We start from the raw sequence: 18,797 nt of genomic DNA, 5'->3' as shown, positions 1-18,797 counted from the left end.
TAATCCAGATATTTGACCTTTGGCATTTTGAACTCCTATCCCCTGCAACTCACTGAAGACCTGCAGTTTTCCTGTCTGTATAGTGCCCATCATGTAGATGATGAACACTACCATAACAGGGAGATTGACCAAATACTCCTAATGGATTATAAAAGAAATATTTCACTCATTAAATCCATTGTCTACTGAAGACCAGATGTGTGGTGTTCAAGTCAGATCACCCTGAACTTTACGGAAATCCAGATATGACCTTCACAAGACCATTAGAGATGCCAAGAGGAAATAACACACTAAGTTAGAGACTCAAACTAACTACACTGATACCCGTCACCTACACAACATAACAGCGTACAAAAACACAACCCTCTCCGATGCACTCAATGCCTTTTACACTCAGTTCAAGCAGAATGCCAGTAGAATGGTGTAATCTGTCCTGACAACCCTGGATTGTTCACTCAATCACCGCTGCAGATGTTAGATTGGCTTTCTCGAGAATGAACCCACAGAAAGTGACTGGCCCAGACGGAATCCCGGGCCTTGCACTCAGATCCTGTGTGGACCAGTTGGCGGGAGTATTCGCTGACATCTTTAAGCTCGCCTTGTTATAATCTGAAGTCCTCACCTGCTTCAAGAACACCACTATCATCCTGGTACCAAAGCAACCATTTGAAACCTGCTTTAATATCTACTGCCCAGTGGCTCTGACCTGCATAATTATTAAGTGCTTAGAGAGGATAATCATGGTTCATATCCAGTCTAGTCTCCCAGACTGCTTCAATCCCTTGTAATTTTCCTACTGAAGTAACATATCTATGACAGATGCCATCTCCCTGACCTTACATGCATCCTTGGAACATCTCGATAATAAGGATATCTACATCAGGCCTCTACTTATCGATACAGCTCCACCTTCAACACTACATTTCCAACCAAACTAATCTCCAAACTCCATGACCTGGTTCTCGGATCGACGCTTTACAACTGGATCCTCAGCTTCCTGACCCATAGACCGCGATCAGTGAAGGTAAACAACAGCATCTCCTCCACGATAATCCTCAATGCCAGCACCCCATAAGGCTGTGTAATCAGCCCCGTACCGTACTCCCTGTATGCTCTTGACTGTGGGGCCAAATTTTCTCTGAACTCCATCTACAAGTTCCCCGACAATACCATTGTTGTAGACCAGAAATCAAACATTGACGAGATAGACTAGATGAAGGAGATAGAGTGCTTGGTATTGGGGTGCAAAGATAACAATCACTCCCTCAATGTCAGCAACACTAAAAGGCAGACCATCAACTTCAGGAAGAATGAAGGAGGTAGAGAGGGTCGAGAACATCACATTCCTGAGAGTGACAATCAGCAACTATCTGCCCTGGGCCATCCATGTAGAAGCGATGATCACCTCTTCTTCCTCAGGAGGCTAAGGAAGTTCAGCATGTCTATAAAGACCCTCACTAACTTTTACAGATGTGTAATATAAAGCATTCTATCTGGATGCCTCACAGCTTGATTTGGCAATTACTCTGCCCAGAACTGTAACACACTACAGCTCAGACCATCACACAAGCCAACCTCCCATCCACTGACTCCATCTGCACTTCTCGATGACCCGGAAATACAGCCAACATCATTGAAGAAGCCTCCCACCCTGGTTATGATCCCTTCCAACCTCAGGCAAAAGATACAAAAACTTAAACACACATACCAACAGGTTCAAGAAAGGATTCTTCCCCATTGTTATTAGACTTCTGAATGGACCTCACTAATTTCAAGTTAAATGTGGATCTTGCTTTTGCACACTTCCTATGCAGCCGTAACCTTGTATATCTTACTCTGTTCAATCACCTTTTGATCTGATGAAGAGCTTATTCCTGAAACATCGATTCTCCTGTTCCTCGGACACTGCCTGACCTGCTGTGCTTTTCCAGCACCACACTTTTCGACTCTGATCTCCAGCATCTGCAGTCCTCACTTTCTCTTATGATCTGTATGTCCTTGTATCTAATGATCTGCCTATACTGCACACAAAACAAAACATTTAACTGTATTTAGGTACATGTGACAACAATAAATCAAATCATTTTTCAAATCCATCCACTACCATATAGGAGGACAAGGGCAGAAGATACATGGGAACACAGTCACCTACAGGTTCCCCTCCAAGCCACTTACCATCCTGATTGGGAAGTGTATTGCTGTTCTTTCATGGTCACTGGGTCAGATCCTTGCAACTCCCTCCCTAACAACATTGTGGGCTAAGTACAACAAGCAGATCACAACAGTTTAAGAAGGCAACTCGTCACCACTTTGCGATGGGCAATAAATGGTGTCCCAAAAGGCAATGCTCATATCCTCTGAATTAATTAAAAGAAATACCAAGGATAAAATTGTAAGAACTAATAATAGACAAGACATTTTAATCTGCTGTCCTTTATTGGTCAGAGCATTGAGTACAGGAGTTGGGATAAAATGTTACGGTTGTTCAGGACATTGGTTAGGCCACTGTTGGAATATTGCATGCAATTCTGGTCTCTCTCCTATCGGAAAGATGGTGTGAAACTTGAAAGGGCTCAGAAAATATTTACAAGAATGTTGTCAGGGTAGGAGGGAATGAGCTATAGGGAGAGGCTGAATAGGCTGGAGTTGTTTTCCCTGGCGTGTCAGAGGCTGAGGGGTGACCTTATAGAGGTTTATAAAATCATGAGGGGCATGGATAGGGTAAATAGAGAATGTCTTTTCCCTAGGGTCAGGGAGTCCAGAACTAGAGGAAATAGGTTTAGAGTGAGAGGGGAAATATTTAAAAGGGACATAAGGGGCAACTTTTTCACGCAGAGGGTGGTGCCTGTATGGGATGATCTGCCAGAGGAAGTAGTGGAGCGTGTTGCTGATGCTTTTCCAACAACACACTCTTGACTCTGATCTCCAGCATCTGCAGTCCTCACTTTCACCGAGAGGAAATGGTGGAGGCTGGTACAATTACAACATTTTAAAAAAACATCTGGAGAGATCCATGGATAGGAAGAGTTTTGAGGAATATTGGCCAAGTGCAGGCAAATGGGACTAGATTAGGATATCTGGTCAGCATGGATAAGTTGGACCGAAGGGTGTGTTTCTGTGCTGTACATCTCAATGAGTCTATGACTAATAACAATCTGTACTTCTCTTACTCAGCCTTCAAAATGATGAAATGCTAATTCGCTGGGACTCAGCCATCAGTGCCAATTAAAACCTGACAATGGCTTAAAAAGTTGATCTTGCTGTGTTACAAAAACAATTTTGAGGCATGTTTGATGTGAATAAATTGCGACTGCTGTACATAAGCCCGTAAGAGGCAATTTTACATACATTTATGAACCAAACGCCATACCTGAAGGTGAGAAGTCAGTTGTGAATTCAAACACAGTTTGTCAGGATAATGATGAGATGGTGGAATAGATCTGAACTTGCAAAACTTTGGAATTTACCAGCCACAGCAGCAATATAGTCACCCGCTCAGTCTCCATTAGACCAAAAAGATTACAAAGAAACTGGTACAGGTTTTTAAAATTATGAATGGAATCTACTCAGAAAGTTGTGACACAGAGAATCATAGATTTCCTGCAGTGTGGAAGTAGGCCATTTGGCCCATTGGGTTCACACCAACCCTCTGAATAACATCCCACCCAAACCCACACCACTAGCATACCTCCATAACCCTGCATTTCCCATGGCTAATCCACCTATTCTGCACATCGCAGGACACAATGGGTGATTTAGCACGGCCAATGCACCTCACTGAAATACATTACTGGAGCAGAAACTGAAGGAGAAACCATCATTGCAGTCCTCAAAGCCAGGCTAGGTGATTGACAACCCAAATGGATAAATAAGATACAGTAACAGATTGAATGCATGGGATCAAAGCTACGATTCATTTTGAAGATAAATCCCAGTGGTTGTAATGAAAGACTTGTTTCTAAATTGTCGTCCCATGTAATTTTACTTAACGTGGCTAGGTTCTGCAACAGAATTGAAAGCACAAGTATTAGCATTCAGCTTCCTTACTCTTTGGAAATTAACAGCAACTTCTGCAGTCTGCACATGCGCAGTTAAACGTGGGAATTCAGAAATGATTTGACACATCTCCAGAGGTTACGTTGTTGAGGTCTTTTTCTTCATTGTTGGGATGTGGATGTCACTGACTGGGCCAGCATTTATTGCTCATCCCTAACTGGCCTCCAGGAGGTGGTAGTGAGCCACCTTTTTGAACCATTGCAGTCCAATATGGTGCAGGTGCATCTATGGTGTTGTTAGGGAGGGTCGTTCCATGTTTTTATTCATAACTAATAAAGGGACATAAATATAGCTCCAAATCATGATGCTCAGTGACTTGGCAAGGAACTGCTGCTAACTGGTGTTCGAATTGTCACCCTACTCCTTCGAGGTAGCAGAGTTTGTAAGTTTAGAAAATGCAGTGAAAGAAGCTGGGGGGAATTGATGTGGTACCTTCTGTGCTAGTAGTGGATGGAGCAAACATTTGAGGTGGTGGATGGGCTGGACGTTCAAATTAGCTGCTTTGTCCTGGAGAGTTTCATCCTGGTATTGCTCTCCTACAACCTCTTCTGTCAGGCAGAAGATACATCAGGTTCAAGAGCGGCTTCTTCCCTGGCATTATTAGACTGATGAATGGACTGTCTAACTTCAAATCATGTTGATCTTGTTAATGTTGATCTTGCCTCACACATGTCCTGTGCAGTGTAACCTGTATAACTCAGTCTGTCTAAGAATCTGTATGCCTTTGCTTACGAAGATCTGCCTGTACTGCTTTTCACTGGACTTAGGTACACGTGACAATAAATCCAAAATTAAATCAAATCAGCTTCTTGCATATTGTTAGAGTTGCATGCATTGAAGCAAGTACAGGTATATAGTATCTCAGCACACTTCTGACTTGCACCTTGTAGTGAACCAGTTTACCGAGTTGGGAAGTGTGTTGCTCACTGCAGAATTCTCAGCACCTGACCTTTATTTGTAGCGACAATAATTATATAGTCTGACTTAGGTCTGGTTAATGGTAACCCCTGAATATTGACCTACTGAATGCAGGCATTCAAATGGAATTGAATGTCAAAGGGAGATAGGTGGAATATCTTGTTGGAAATGATTATTGTCAGGTACTTGTGTGATGTAAATACTAATGTGCACCACTTACCAATCCAAGTCTCAATGTGATCCAAGTTTTGCACCATGTCAATACAAACTGCTTCAGTATCTGAGAAGGTGTAAATAAGCAGCACACTGCGTTTATCAACAAACGTCCCCATTTCAAACCTCATTTTGGAGGCATTGATGAAGCAGCTGAATGGAGTTGGACCAAGGACATTATCTTGCCTTAATTGGTTAGAACACTGAGTATAGGAATTGGGGGGGTCATGTTGTGGCTATAGAGACATTTCTGTTTTTCAGCGCCAGCAGCAACTCGAAGGGCGGGAGCTTGCACCAGGGGCCTGCCAGGAGCAGTGAGTCACTGATTTGTGCTTTTAAATTTGAAGTCAGAGCAGAGGTTTCTGGGAAAGGAGGGATTTCTTATTTTTATTTCCGTCCTGCTATATAAGTCAGTATCTTCTCAACCCGAGACCCTACCTTTGTAGGGCCTCCCACCCAACCACCTCCTGTAACCTTAAAGACTGGGGACATATCAGGTAAGCGTCTCTTTTTTACTTTATGACTAGGGGACTAGCAGGGATGGCAGTGCAGGGAGAGCAATGTTCCTCCTGTATGATGCTTGAGGTCAGGGACGCCAATAGTGTCCCATCCAAGTACATCTGCAGGAAATGCACCCAATTCTCACTCCTCCAAGACCATGTTAGGGAACTGGAGAGGGAGCTGGATGAACTTCAGATCATTTGGGAGGCAGAGGCTGTGATAGATAGGAGTTACAGGGAAGTAGTTACTCATAGGCACGGAGAAAGCTGGGTGACTGTTCAAAAGGAGAAAAAACAGTCAGTGGAGGGATCCCCTGTGGTCATTCCCCTGAAAAACATGTTTACCGTTGAGGGGTAACAACTTACCAAGGGTATGCAATGGGAGCCGGGTCTCTGGCAGAGAGCTTGTCCCTGTTGCACAGAAGGGAAGGAAGGAAAGGAGGAGAGTGTTAGTCATTGGGGACTCAATAGATAGAGGTTCAGATAGAAGGTTTGTTGGGAACAAATGAGACTCACGGTTCGTGTGTTGTCTCCCAAGTACCAGGGTCCGTGATGTCTCGGATCGTGTCTACGGGGTCCTGAAGGGAAAGGGTGACCAGCCTCAAGTCGTTGTCCATGCAGGTACCAACAACATAGGTAGAAAGAGGGATAGATATGTAAGGTAGGATTTTAGGGAACTAGGGTGGAAGCTGAGAGCTAGAACAAACAGAGTTGTTATCTCTGGATTGTTACCCGTGCCACATGATAGCGAGGCAAGAACTAGGGAAAGATATCAGCTGAACAAGGCTGCAAGGATTGTGCAGGAGGGAGGGTTTCAGGTTTTTGAATAATTGGGGCTCATTCTGGGGAAGGTGGGACTTGTACAAACAGGGCGGTCTTCACTTGAACCAGAGGGATACTAATATCCTGGGTGGGAAATTTACTGGTGCTACTCGGGTGGGTTTAAACTAGCTTCACAGGGGGATGGGAACCGGAGGTGTAGCTGCAGTGCACAGGACGATAAGAGCAGGAAGGACAGGGACAGGATTTTAGGGTCACAGGAATGTGCTGGCAGACAGCGAAATGGTTTGAAGTGTGTCTACTTCAACACCATAAGTATCCGAAATAAGGTAGGTGAGCTTGCAGCATGGATAGGTACCTGGGATTTTGATGTTGTGGCTATTTCAGAGACATGGATAGAGCAGGGTGAGGAATGGATGTTGCAGGTTCCAGGGTTTAGATCTTTCATTAAGATCAGGGAAGGTGGTAAAAGAGGGGGAGGTGTGGCCTTGTTAGTCAAAGATAACATAACGGTGGCTGAGAGAACTTTTGATGAGGACTTGTCTACTGAGGTAGTGTGGGCTGAGGTTAGAAACAGGAGAGGAGAGGTCACGCTGCTTGGAGTTTTTTAGAGACCTCCGCAGAGTTCCAGGGAGGTGGAAAAAAGGATTAGCAACATTATTCTGGGTAGGAGTGAAAGGAACAGGGTGGTCATTGTGGGGGACTTTAACTTCCCCAACATTGACTGGAAATGTTATAGCTCTAATATGTCGGGTGGATCAATTTTTGTCCAATGTGTACAGGAGGGTTTCCTGACACAGTATGTCGAAGGGCCGACAAGAGGGAATGCCACACTGGATCTGGTGCTTGGTAATGAACCAGGCCAGGTGTTTGATTTAGTTGTAGGTGAGCACTTTGGAGAGAGTGATCATAATTCAGTTACATTTAGTTTAGCGATGGAAAGGGTTAGGTACATGCCACAGGTCAAGAGTTATCGATGGGGCCAGGGCAATTATCATGTGAATAGGCAAGAATTAGATTACTTACAGTGTGGAAACAGGCCCTTCGGCCCAACAAGTCCACACCGCCCCGCCGAAGCGCAACCCACCCATACCCCTACATCTACCCCTTACCTCACACTACGGGCAATTTAGCATGGCCAATTCACCTGGCCTGCACATCTTTGGACTGTGGGAGGAAACCGGAGCACCCGGAGGAAACCCACGCAGACACGGGGAAAATGTGCAAACTCCACACAGTCAGTCGCCTGAGGCAGGAATTGAACCCAGGTCTCTGGTGCTATGAGGCAGCAGTGCTAACCACTGTGCCACCGTGCATAGGATGCATAGAATGGGGTAGCAAAATGCAGGGGATGCAGACAATCGAAATGTAGAGCTGGTTTAAGGAACAGATATTGTGTGTCCTTGATAGGTATGTCCCTGTCAGGCAGGGAGGAAGTGATAAGGTAAGGGAACCGTGGTTTACAACAGAAATTGCATCTCTTGTTAAGCAAGAAGATTATGGGTTGATGAGGCAAAATGGTTCAGATGAGGCAATGGAGAGTTACAGGTCAGCGAGGAAGGATTTAAAGAGAAAGTTAAGAAGACCAAAGAGAGGACATGAGCAGTCTTTAGCAAATAGAATAAAGGACAACTCTAAAGCTTCCTATAGGTATGTGAGGAATAAAAAGATGATTAGGGTATGAATAGGGTCAATCAAAGACAGAAGAGGGAAGTTGAGTGTGGACCCTGTAGAGATCGGAGAGGTGCTAAATGAACATTTCTCATTGGTGTTCATTCAGGAAAAGGAGAATATTGTAGAGGAGAAGAATGAGGTACGAGATATTAGACTAGAAAGGATCGAGGTTAGTTGCGCACAGGTGTTATCAATTCTAGAAGGAGTGAAAGTAGACAATTCCCCTGGGCTGAATGCGTTTTATCCAAGGATTCTCTGGGAAGCTAGGGAGGAGATAGCAGAGCCTTTGGCTACAGGTTATTGTCTACAGGTTTAGTACCTGAGGACTGGAGGATTGCAACTGTTTTGCTCTTATTCAAGAAGGGCAGCAGAGATTACCCAGGTAACTATAGACCAGTGAGCCTTACTTCTGTTGTAGGAAAGGTTTTGGAAAGGATTATAAGAGATAGGATTTATAACCATCTAGCAAGCAACAATTTGATTTCAGATAGTCAACATGGTTTCGTTAGGGGCAGGTTGTGTCTCACAAACCTCATTGAGTTTTTTGAGAAGGTGACCAAGTGTGTAGATGAGAGTAGGGCAGTTGACGTGGAATACTTGGACTTCAGTAAAGCCTTTGATAAGGTTCCACATGTTAGGCTGATGGAGAAAATGCAGAGGCATGGAATTGAGGGTGACTTAGCAGTTTGGATTTCTGGAAGAAGGCAGCGAGTGGTGGTTGATGGAAAATATTCTGTCTGGAGTCTGGTTACTAGTGGGGTACCACAAGGATCTGTTTTGGGACCACTGCTGTTTGCCATTTTTATAAATGACTTGGACGCAGGCATAGGTGGATGGATTAATAAATTTGCAGACGACACTAAAGTCGGTGGAGTAGTGGACAGTTAGGAAAAATGTTACAGGTTGCAGGGGGACTTGAATAAACTGCAGAATTGGGCTGAGAGGTGGCAAATGGAGTTCAATGCAGCTAAGTGTGAGGTGATGCACTTTGGGAAGAATAACAGGATGGCAGAGTACTTGGTCAATGGAAAGATTCTTGGTAGTGTGGATGTGCAGAGGGATCTTGGAGTCCATATGCATAGATCCCTGAAAGTTGCCACCCAGGTGGATAGTGCTGTTAAGAAGGCATACAGTGTGTTAGATTTCATTGGTAGAGGGATTGAGTTCAGGGACTGCAATATCATGCTGCAACTATACAAAACGCTGGTGCGTTCACACTTGGAATATTGTGTACAGTTCTGGTCACCCCATTGCAGGAAGGATGTGGAAGCATTGGAAAAGGTGCCGAGGAGATTTACCAGGATGTTGCCTGGTCTGGAGGGAAGGTATTATGACGAAAGTCTGAGAGACTTGGGTCTGTTCTCATTGGAAAGAAGAAGGCTAAGGGGGGATTTGATAGAGACATACAAGATGATCACAGGATTAGATAGGGGAGACAATGAAAGTCTTTTTCCTAGGATGATGATGTCAGCTTGTACGAGAGGGCACAACTACAAATTGAGGGGTGATAGATTTAAGACAGATGTCAGAGGCAAGTTCTTTATGCAGAGAGTGGTAAGGGCATGGAATGCCCTACCTGCTAATGTAGTCAACTCAGCCACATTAGGGAGATTTAAACAATCCTTAGATAAGCACATGGATGATGATGGGATAGTGTAGGGGGACGAGCTGAGAATAGTTCACAGGTTGGCGCAACATCGAGGGCTGAAGGGCCTGTTCTGCGCTGTATTGTTCTATGTTCTATGTTCTATTGGTTAGGCCACTTTTGGAATACTGCATTCAGTTCTAGTCTCCCTTCTTTAGGAAAGATGTTGTTAAATTTGAAAGGGTTCAGAAAAGATTTACAAGGACATTATTGGGGTTGGAGGGTTTGAATTACAGGGAGAAGCTAAATAGGCTAGGGTTATTTACCCAGGAGTGTCAGAGGCTGAAGGGTGACCTTATAGCAGGTTATAAAATCATGAGGAGCATGGATAGGGTGAATAATCAAGGTCTTTTCCCTGGGGTGGGGGAGACCGAAACTAAGGAGTATAGGTGCATGCTGAGATTTAAAAGAAACCTAAGGGGTGACTTTTTCATGAAGAGGGTGGTGCATGATGGAATGAGCTGCCAAAAGAGATATTGGAGGCTAATACAATTACAACATTTAAAAGGCATTCATGGGTATATGAACAGGATATAGGCTAAGTGCTGGCAAATGGGACTAGATTAATTTAGGATATCTGGCCAACATGGATCAGTTAGACCAAAGGGTCTGCTTCCATGCCGTCCATCTCTATGACTCTCTGACCAACTCTTGCAGCAATGTCCTAGGACTGAGATCATTGGCTTCCAACAGCCCACAACCATCATCTGCAGCAATCAGAAATCATTGGACTACTGAGAATGTTCACCCTTACACTCTTCTTCACTTGGAAAAGTGACATCTTGTTAAAAGTGACACAAGTGAGAAATGTTATATTTAATAATTAATTATTTAAAATCCTACAAAGGTACAGGAAAAAAAGGATTTGATATTTGATAAACCCTCATTATGAAAATAAATTTCATTTACTTAAAAAGTACTTTTGTCTGATATTTCACCTTAATTCCAAATGTGTGTTCCAATATTTATTTCACCACTTGCTAAATGTCAAAGATGGTCACAGCGATAATGCTGAATACCTATCATTGAGTGTTGTAAAATAGGGTTGTAATTGTGTATATTCATAATATTGCTGTTGCAAAACTCTTTCAAAATAAAAACAAGTTAGTGATGCTTGTATTTGGAACTTAGAGGCTAGCTGGCTTTTAAAATAATTCTGTACTTTGATACTGCTGCCATTGTTGTAAAACTCTTTGTTCAAGGCCATCAATTTTCCTGCCAGATTTGGAACTGCTACTCAGGATGCAGCATTATTGAAAGCATATGCTCTGCTGTAATCCCTACACGCACTGTTGCTCATGCTGTAACTACAGACCTGTAGAGTCAGCAGCTTGATGTCAAATGATTTATTCAGATGGGGCCAAAGGTATAAGTGTAGTCAGGTTTAATTATTTTAAATTATGCCAGACAAACAGCCACTGATGAAATCAAAATAAGTCAGTGTCAGAGAAGTTTAACAATAACTTGATTAAACTTTGCAAACATCATTGCTCTGGATGAGCCTCCTGCTCCATTTTCTGCATCAATCTAAAGAGAACTTGTGAGTAAGGAAGTTGCCCTGCCAGTCTGCTAGATGAGAGTGTTGCAAAGGGAGTGCTCATCATAAAGAATGGCAGGGCCAATGTTTCTGCTCTTTCACCAATCAACCAACAGCCAGCTATAGTTATTGGGAAGTGATGGCCTGGTGGTATTATCCCTCGACAATTAATCCAGAGAACAATAATGTTCTGGGGACCTGGGTTCAAATCCTACCCTGGCTGATGGTGGAGTTTGAATTCAATAAGTCGGATTAAGATTCTACCATTGTCAATTGTTGGGGGAAAAAAACCCACCAGGTTTGTTAATGCCCTTCAGGGAAGGAAATCTGCTGGCCTACATGCGACTCCAGACCCAAAATGATGTGGCTGATTCTGGCCAATAAGAATGAATAATAAATGCTGGCCTAGCTAGCAGTGCCCTCAACCTGTGAATGAATAAATAAAAGCAACTTATTGCTTTAATAGCTCCTTATGTCCATCCATTAGTTAATGCAGCTTTCTATTGTTTCCAATAATGTTATTTTCCTACCTCCATCTTCACAACTTCCCATCTCCATTTTGAATGCCTTCATAAACTCAAAGGTTTCCTGGTCGAACAGGCTCAAGGGAATGTATGGACAACTCCTGTTCCTATTTTCCTATCTCCTTAATTACTTTGCTGTCTAAGGTTTGCAAATGTTTTAGAGAGATTCTACAAGACAGAAACAGACAATTTGGTTCACCCGATCTTTACAATGGTTCACAGAATTCCACATTGTAGGGATTCTAATTCATGTACTAGTTACAAATTGTTTGAACCTCCTGTCAAACAATCTCTTTTCCACCCTGTCCCACAATTGTCCATTCCCCTTTCCCTCATGTGTGCACCAATCCTTTCCTTAAATATGTCATCACTTCGCAGCCCCAAACTTATCTCTTTTCCCTTTCATGGGTCATTGGCATCATTGACAAGTCCACCATTTGTTGCCAATTGCCTGTGAACAGAGAGGCTTGCAAAACCATTCCAGAGGGCCGTTAAGAGTCAATCACATTGCTATGGGTCTGGAGTCATGTTTAGGCCAAACCACCTAAGGACAGCAGATTTCCTTTCCAAAAACATTAATGTATCAGATAGGATTTTACATTAGACAACCAGTGCTATTTTCATGGCACCATTACTCTGACTAGTTTTCGATTCCAGAATATTTTTATTAGAGAATCTACTGCAAATCATTATTAAATAACTAAATATATTCAAATTCTACCAGCTGCCATGGTCCTAAGGGATTAACTTGGCTCTATGGATTACTAGCCCAGTCATATTACCATAAACCCACCTCACTAAATCTGCCCTCACTCCTCCTTCAAACTCTTTCAGTCCAACCTTCAAAGTGTCCAACACACACACTTGTCAATGATAACACCAATATTCCCTGTGGTACTGCCTGTGACTTCACTTCTCTCCACATCTTCCTTGGTGCTTCTAAGGCTTTCAAAATATTTGATCACTCTTTCCATCCCTGAAGACCCCTCTGCACTTTATCTGTGACATTGCTTGAACTTAGTTCCAACTGTACTCTTTCCAGTAAGACCAAAGTATTAACTTTGATACCTGCTTACGCTAACCCCATATATTTACACTAGGTGTAGCACCATGGACTATCCCTTTCTGTATTTGTACTCCTTGGTGACCCCATAAACTTGGATGCTATGTGCGCTGAGAGGTAAGCAGGTGGTGTTACTGGGCAAAATTTGCAGGTCACAGTCAGTTTTACCTGTTTGGCGCAACATTTAACTCTTTGATCATCACTGATGCTTGTTAGAATCATAGAATCTCTACAGTGTGAAAGCAGGCCACTCAGCCCATCAAGTCCACCTCAACCCTCCAAAGAGGATCCGATCCAACCTCTACCCCTACCCTACTGCTGCATTTCTTGTGGCTAATCCACTTAACCTACACATCCCTGGATACCAAGGGCAATTTAGCATGGCTAATCCACTCAATCTGCTCAACATTTAACTGTGGGAGGAAATATCCATAGTCAGTTGTCCAAGGAAAGAATTGAACCCGAATCCATGGCACTGTGTTAACCACTGAACTACTGTGCTGCCCTATAGTTGCTAAACTATTTCACTGAAAACGAATAAAAACAGAGGTTGGTGGAAACTCTTAGTAGGTCCGGCAGCATCTGTGGAGAGAAATGAAAGTTAAAGAGGGTCATTGGACCCAAACGTTGAGAACTGAAAACAAATTCTGGGTGAAAAATAATTCCTCTAAACTCATGGTCACTGGGATCAAAGATCATTTGTGTTCACTTTCTGTCAAAATACCTGCACTGTGGCACCTAATGCTTATTATTCAGCAATCTCACTAACCTTGGCTTTGAGGTGAATTTCCAGTCAAGGAAGCTTGCCCTACAACTTTCTTGATTCACCCTATCCCACTCACACCGACACAGAGTTACCTTTCCCAAACGGTGCCAGCTCCACGTGTGAATGTTCTAGTCCTTTTGTTGACCTCCAGAACTGCTATTTTATAATTGTGACCCATGCAATAGCTCTGCTGTCCGCACTCAGACCTATATTAAATTCCATTTCCCCAAACTGTCACAGTCCTAACCGAACTTCATTTGCTTTGGTTCATTATTGATTTCCAAATTATCTATAGATAGCTTCATAGCCTCACAGCTCTGACCTTCATTCAAAGCATATTCATGTACACTCCCAGTCTTTATCCTTCACATCTTTTCCACCCTCCCTTCATTTTTGACTGCACAGCTTTTGGTCAGTTTGACTTCACTGTCTGGAATGTTCTCCCTAATCTTGTGGGCCTCCTACCTCTGCCCCTCTTTCAAATGTTCTCTTCAAACTTAAGTTTGAGATCTCACTTCACTCACTGTCTTGCCTTGCTCCAATATTGGTCCTGGCTATAACTCAACTCTCAAGCCACATTAAACAGCAGCACCTGGTTACATATTTTTAATATTCAAGTTTTGTGGTGGAATATTAAATGTATAATACAGATGTAGAGATATAGTGTGACAAACGTTTGAATGACTGAAACACATTCTTTAACACAGTATGATCCGAGGTCTGATTAACTGGCGCTTCAGGCAAATTGTTTGTTTGAGATCAAAGTGCGGATGTTCTGACTCCTCTGGTGCAGTATATAAGAACACAAACTATTTCTTAGTTCAATGCAACATGTGAATGCAGTAGTAAATCATTTCAAATTAACACAGAATTCATTGAAATGTTATTTCACAAAGGAAGCCATTTGGCCCCTTGTGTCTATACTGGCTGCTAAATGAGTATCATTACATAGTGCCAATCTCTTGCTTATTCCCCTTAAATTTGTACATTTGTTTTCAATCCAATGCTCTCATGAATGCCTCAATTGAACCTGTCTACATCAAAAACCATACTGTAACTATTTGCCGTTGTAAAGACTTTTTCCTAACATAACCCTCACCTATATTGCAGGTCACTTTGATCAACAATCATTGCTACCTGAAAATGTGGACCTGGAAACTAGTTTGCATCTGTAACATGATGGAATCTGGCAAGTAGTCTTTCAGTTCATGCAGCTGTACAGTTTCGAACATCCTGAGGCTGTCCAATGGCATATTTTGCATCAGCGTCAAGAATATAAAGAGACACAAGCTCCAGGCTTTGTAACATAAAAATTGATTTAATGATTAGGCTCACGAGTCTAACTTCGATCACTTATAGCAGGGGAACTAATGCACTTTGTGATTAACGTTTTGTTCTTGATTCTAAAGTTTTTTTTTCCGCTTTCCACAGTCAGTCTATTTTATTTCCTTCAGGGCCCTCTGATTGTGTGTTTTATCTCCTCAGTCTGTTTAATTCTGTGTAAGTCACCAGACACATTGAAAAATCACCAATGGCAGAATGAGTTGGGTGAAGCAGATGAGTTGACTGGGGTGGCTAAGGGAACTCCAGTGAAAATTGCCCTTGGCTACTTACAAGGACTGATGAATAAAATGAAAGGAATACAACCACTTAAAGGTAAGCAGGCACTTAAAGTGACAAAGGTAATGGACACCTTTGGGGAGATTCCCATAATCCTAACAGATATTGCTCTATCTTGTGCTTTAAATCAATTCTGCCACCTACATATTGAGGTCGTGGTCTGGTGGTCCTTAGGCCATGGTTGAGATTGTTTGCTCCTTATCTCTCAGTAAGGCACTTGAATTCCTTCTGGACTGTAGCACTCCTCTATTTATATCAGTCTAATGTAGATTTTTGATTTCATTTGATTTATTATTGTTATATGTACCTAAGTACAGTGAAAAGTTTTGTTTTGCATGCAGCGCAGCAGATCATAACATACAAAGACAAAAAGATCATAGGGTGCTTGAACAGAACGCAGAATACAAAGGTACAGCTGTGAAGAAGGTGCACAAAAAGCAAGATCTACATTAGATTTGAAATTTGAGAGGCCCATTCAGAAGTCTAGTAACAGTGGGGAAGAAGCTGCTCTTGAAACTGTTGATGCATATGTTAAAGTTTTTGTACCTTCTGCCTGATGGAAGTGTTTGGAAGACATCACAACCGGGGTGGGAGGGGACTTTGATGACGTTGGCTGTCTTTCTGCAGCAATGAAAAGTGTGGATGGAGTTAATGGATGGAAGGTTGGCTTGTGTGAAGGTCTGGGCTATGTTCACAATGTTCAATACAGATCTCCCAACGCCTCATCTTCACCATGGATATCCAATCCCTCTACACCTCCATCCGCCATGACCAGGGCCTCCAAGCCCTCCGTTTTTTCCTCTCCAGACGTCCCCAACAGTACCCTTCCACCAACACTCTCATTCGTTTGGCCGAACTGGTCCTCATCCTTAACAATTTCTCCTTCAAATCCTCCCACTTCCTCCAGACCAAAGGGGTAGCCATGGGCACACGTATGACCCCCAGCTATGCCTGTCTCTTTGTTGGCTACGTAGAACAGTCAATCTTCCGTAATTACACCGGCACCACTCCCCACCTGTTCCTCCGCTACATTGATGACTGCATTGGCACCACCTCATGCTCCCGCGAGGAGGTTGAGCAATTCATCAACTTTACCAACACATTCCACCCTGACCTTAAATTTACCTGGACCATCTCTGACACCTCCCTCCCCTTCCTGGACCTCTCCATCTCCATTAATGATGACTGACTTGACACTGACATTTTTTACAAGCCCACCGACTCCCACAGCTACCTGGATTACACCTCTTCCCACCCTACCTCTTGCAAAAATGCCATCCCGTATTCCCAATTCCTCCGCCTCCGCTGTATCTGCTCCCAGGAAGACCAGTTCTACCACAGAGCACATCAGATGGCCTCCTTCTTTAGAGACTGCAATTTCCCTTTCCACGTGGTTAAAGATGCTCTCCAACGCATCTCGTCTACATCCCGCACCTCCGCCCTCAGACCCCACCCCTCCAACAGTAACAAGGACAGAACCCCCCTGGTGCTCACCTTCCACCCTACCAACCTTCGCATAAACCAAATCATCCGCCGACATTTCTGCCACCTCCAAACAGACCCCACCACCAGGAATATATTTCCCTCCCCACCCCTTTCCACCTTCCGCAAAGACCGTTCCTTCAGTGACTATCTGGTCAGGTCCACGCCCCCCTACAACCCACCCTCCCATCCTGGCACCTTCACTTGCCACCGCAGGAATTGCAAAACCTGCACCCACACCTCCTCCCTCACCTCCATCCAAGGCCCTAAAGGAGTCTTTCACATCCATCAAGGTTTTACCTGCACATCCACCAATATCATTTATTGTATCCGTTGCTCCCGATGCGGTCTCCTCTATATTGGGAAGACTGGACGCCTCCTAGCAGAGCACTTTAGGGAACATCTCCGGGACACCCGCACCAATCAACCACACCGCCCTGTGGCCCAACCTTTCAACTCCCTCTCCCACTCTGTCGAGGACATGGAGGTCCTGGGCCTCCTTCACCGCCGCTCCCTCACCACCAGACGCCTGGAGGAAGAACGCCTCATCTTCCGCCTCAGAACACTTCAACCCCAGGGCATCAATGTGGATTTCAACAGTTTCTTCATTTCCCCTTCCCCCACCTCACCCTAGTTCCAGCTCAGCACTGTCCCCATGACATGTCCTACCTGCCTATCTTCTTTTCCACCTATCTACTCCACCCTCCCCCGTCCTATCACCTTCATCCCCTCCCCCACTCACCTATTGTACTCTATGCTACTTTCTCCCCACCCCCACCCTCCTCTCACTTATCTCTCCACCCTTCAGGCTCTCTGCCTGTATTCCTGATGAAGGGCTTTTGCCCAAAACGTCGATTTTCCTGCTGCCTGAACTGCTGTGCTCTTCCAGCACCACTAATCCAGAATCTGGTTTCCAGCATCTGCAGTCATTGTTTTTATCTCTCTAGCATAATGTCCCAGTCTCTTCATATGTTCATTCTAGACTGAGGTCTTCTTTCTTATTGACTTCAGAATCACATAATCAGTTACAACATCATGATTTACACAAATCTCAATATACCACAACTCCATAAGTCCACCAGATGCTATAGAGGCAGGCCATTCGGCCTATCAAATCTATTCCAACATTCACTGAAATCATGGATAATCTGATAATCCTCAATTTCACTTTCATGCTTTTTGTCCCCAGAACCTTTAAATCCCTTACGGACTAAAAATCTAACTATTTCAGCTTTGAAGAGATTTCAGGATGCATCCAGCACAGTTCTTTGTAGTAAAGAATTCCACAGATTCACCAACTTTCAAGAAAAGAAACCCCTCCTCATCTCTGTTTTAAATGAGCGACCCCTTACTGTAAGATTATGCCCTCCGATTGTAGACTCTCCTACAAAAAGAAACAATGTCCCTGCATCTACCCTGTCAAGCCCACTAAGAATCTGATATGTTCGAATAAAAACTCCTCTCACTCTTTTAATCAATCAGTGAGTACAAACTCAACCTACTCAATGTCCAATAAGAATATTCCTCTTACCTGGAACCTTGACTGAACTGTCTCCAATACAAGTATAAGTCCACACACTCCTGAATCCATCATCACCAAATTTCTCTCGATATGGACTATATTACCCCAGTTGACATTTGCATGGGTTTAAAAAGGTAAAAACAATAACTGCAGATGCTGGAAAGCAAATACTGGATTAGTGGTGCTGGAAGAGCACAGCAGTTCAGGCAGCATCCAACCAGCAGCGAAATCGACGTTTCGGGCAAAAGCCCTTTTTCCTGATGAAGGGCTTTTGCCCGAAACGTCGATTTCGCTGCTGGTTGGATGCTGCCTGAACTGCTGTGCTCTTCCAGCACCACTAATCCAGTTTTTGCATGGGTTTGACTATCTTTAGCTTCCCCCATGCAGCAAGGTAAACTTGCACAGCTAAATAAATTATCAGTGTCAACTTAAAGCCTTAACTGAGAAATCACTAAAAGAATGCATTCAGCTTTACCACCCAGAGAACTGGAAGCAGA

Source organism: Chiloscyllium punctatum, chromosome 12, assembly GCF_047496795.1.
Source record: "Chiloscyllium punctatum isolate Juve2018m chromosome 12, sChiPun1.3, whole genome shotgun sequence".
Classification (NCBI taxonomy): domain Eukaryota; kingdom Metazoa; phylum Chordata; class Chondrichthyes; order Orectolobiformes; family Hemiscylliidae; genus Chiloscyllium; species Chiloscyllium punctatum.
The sequence above is the reverse complement of the archived record's forward strand: the minus strand, read 5'-3'. Positions refer to the sequence as shown.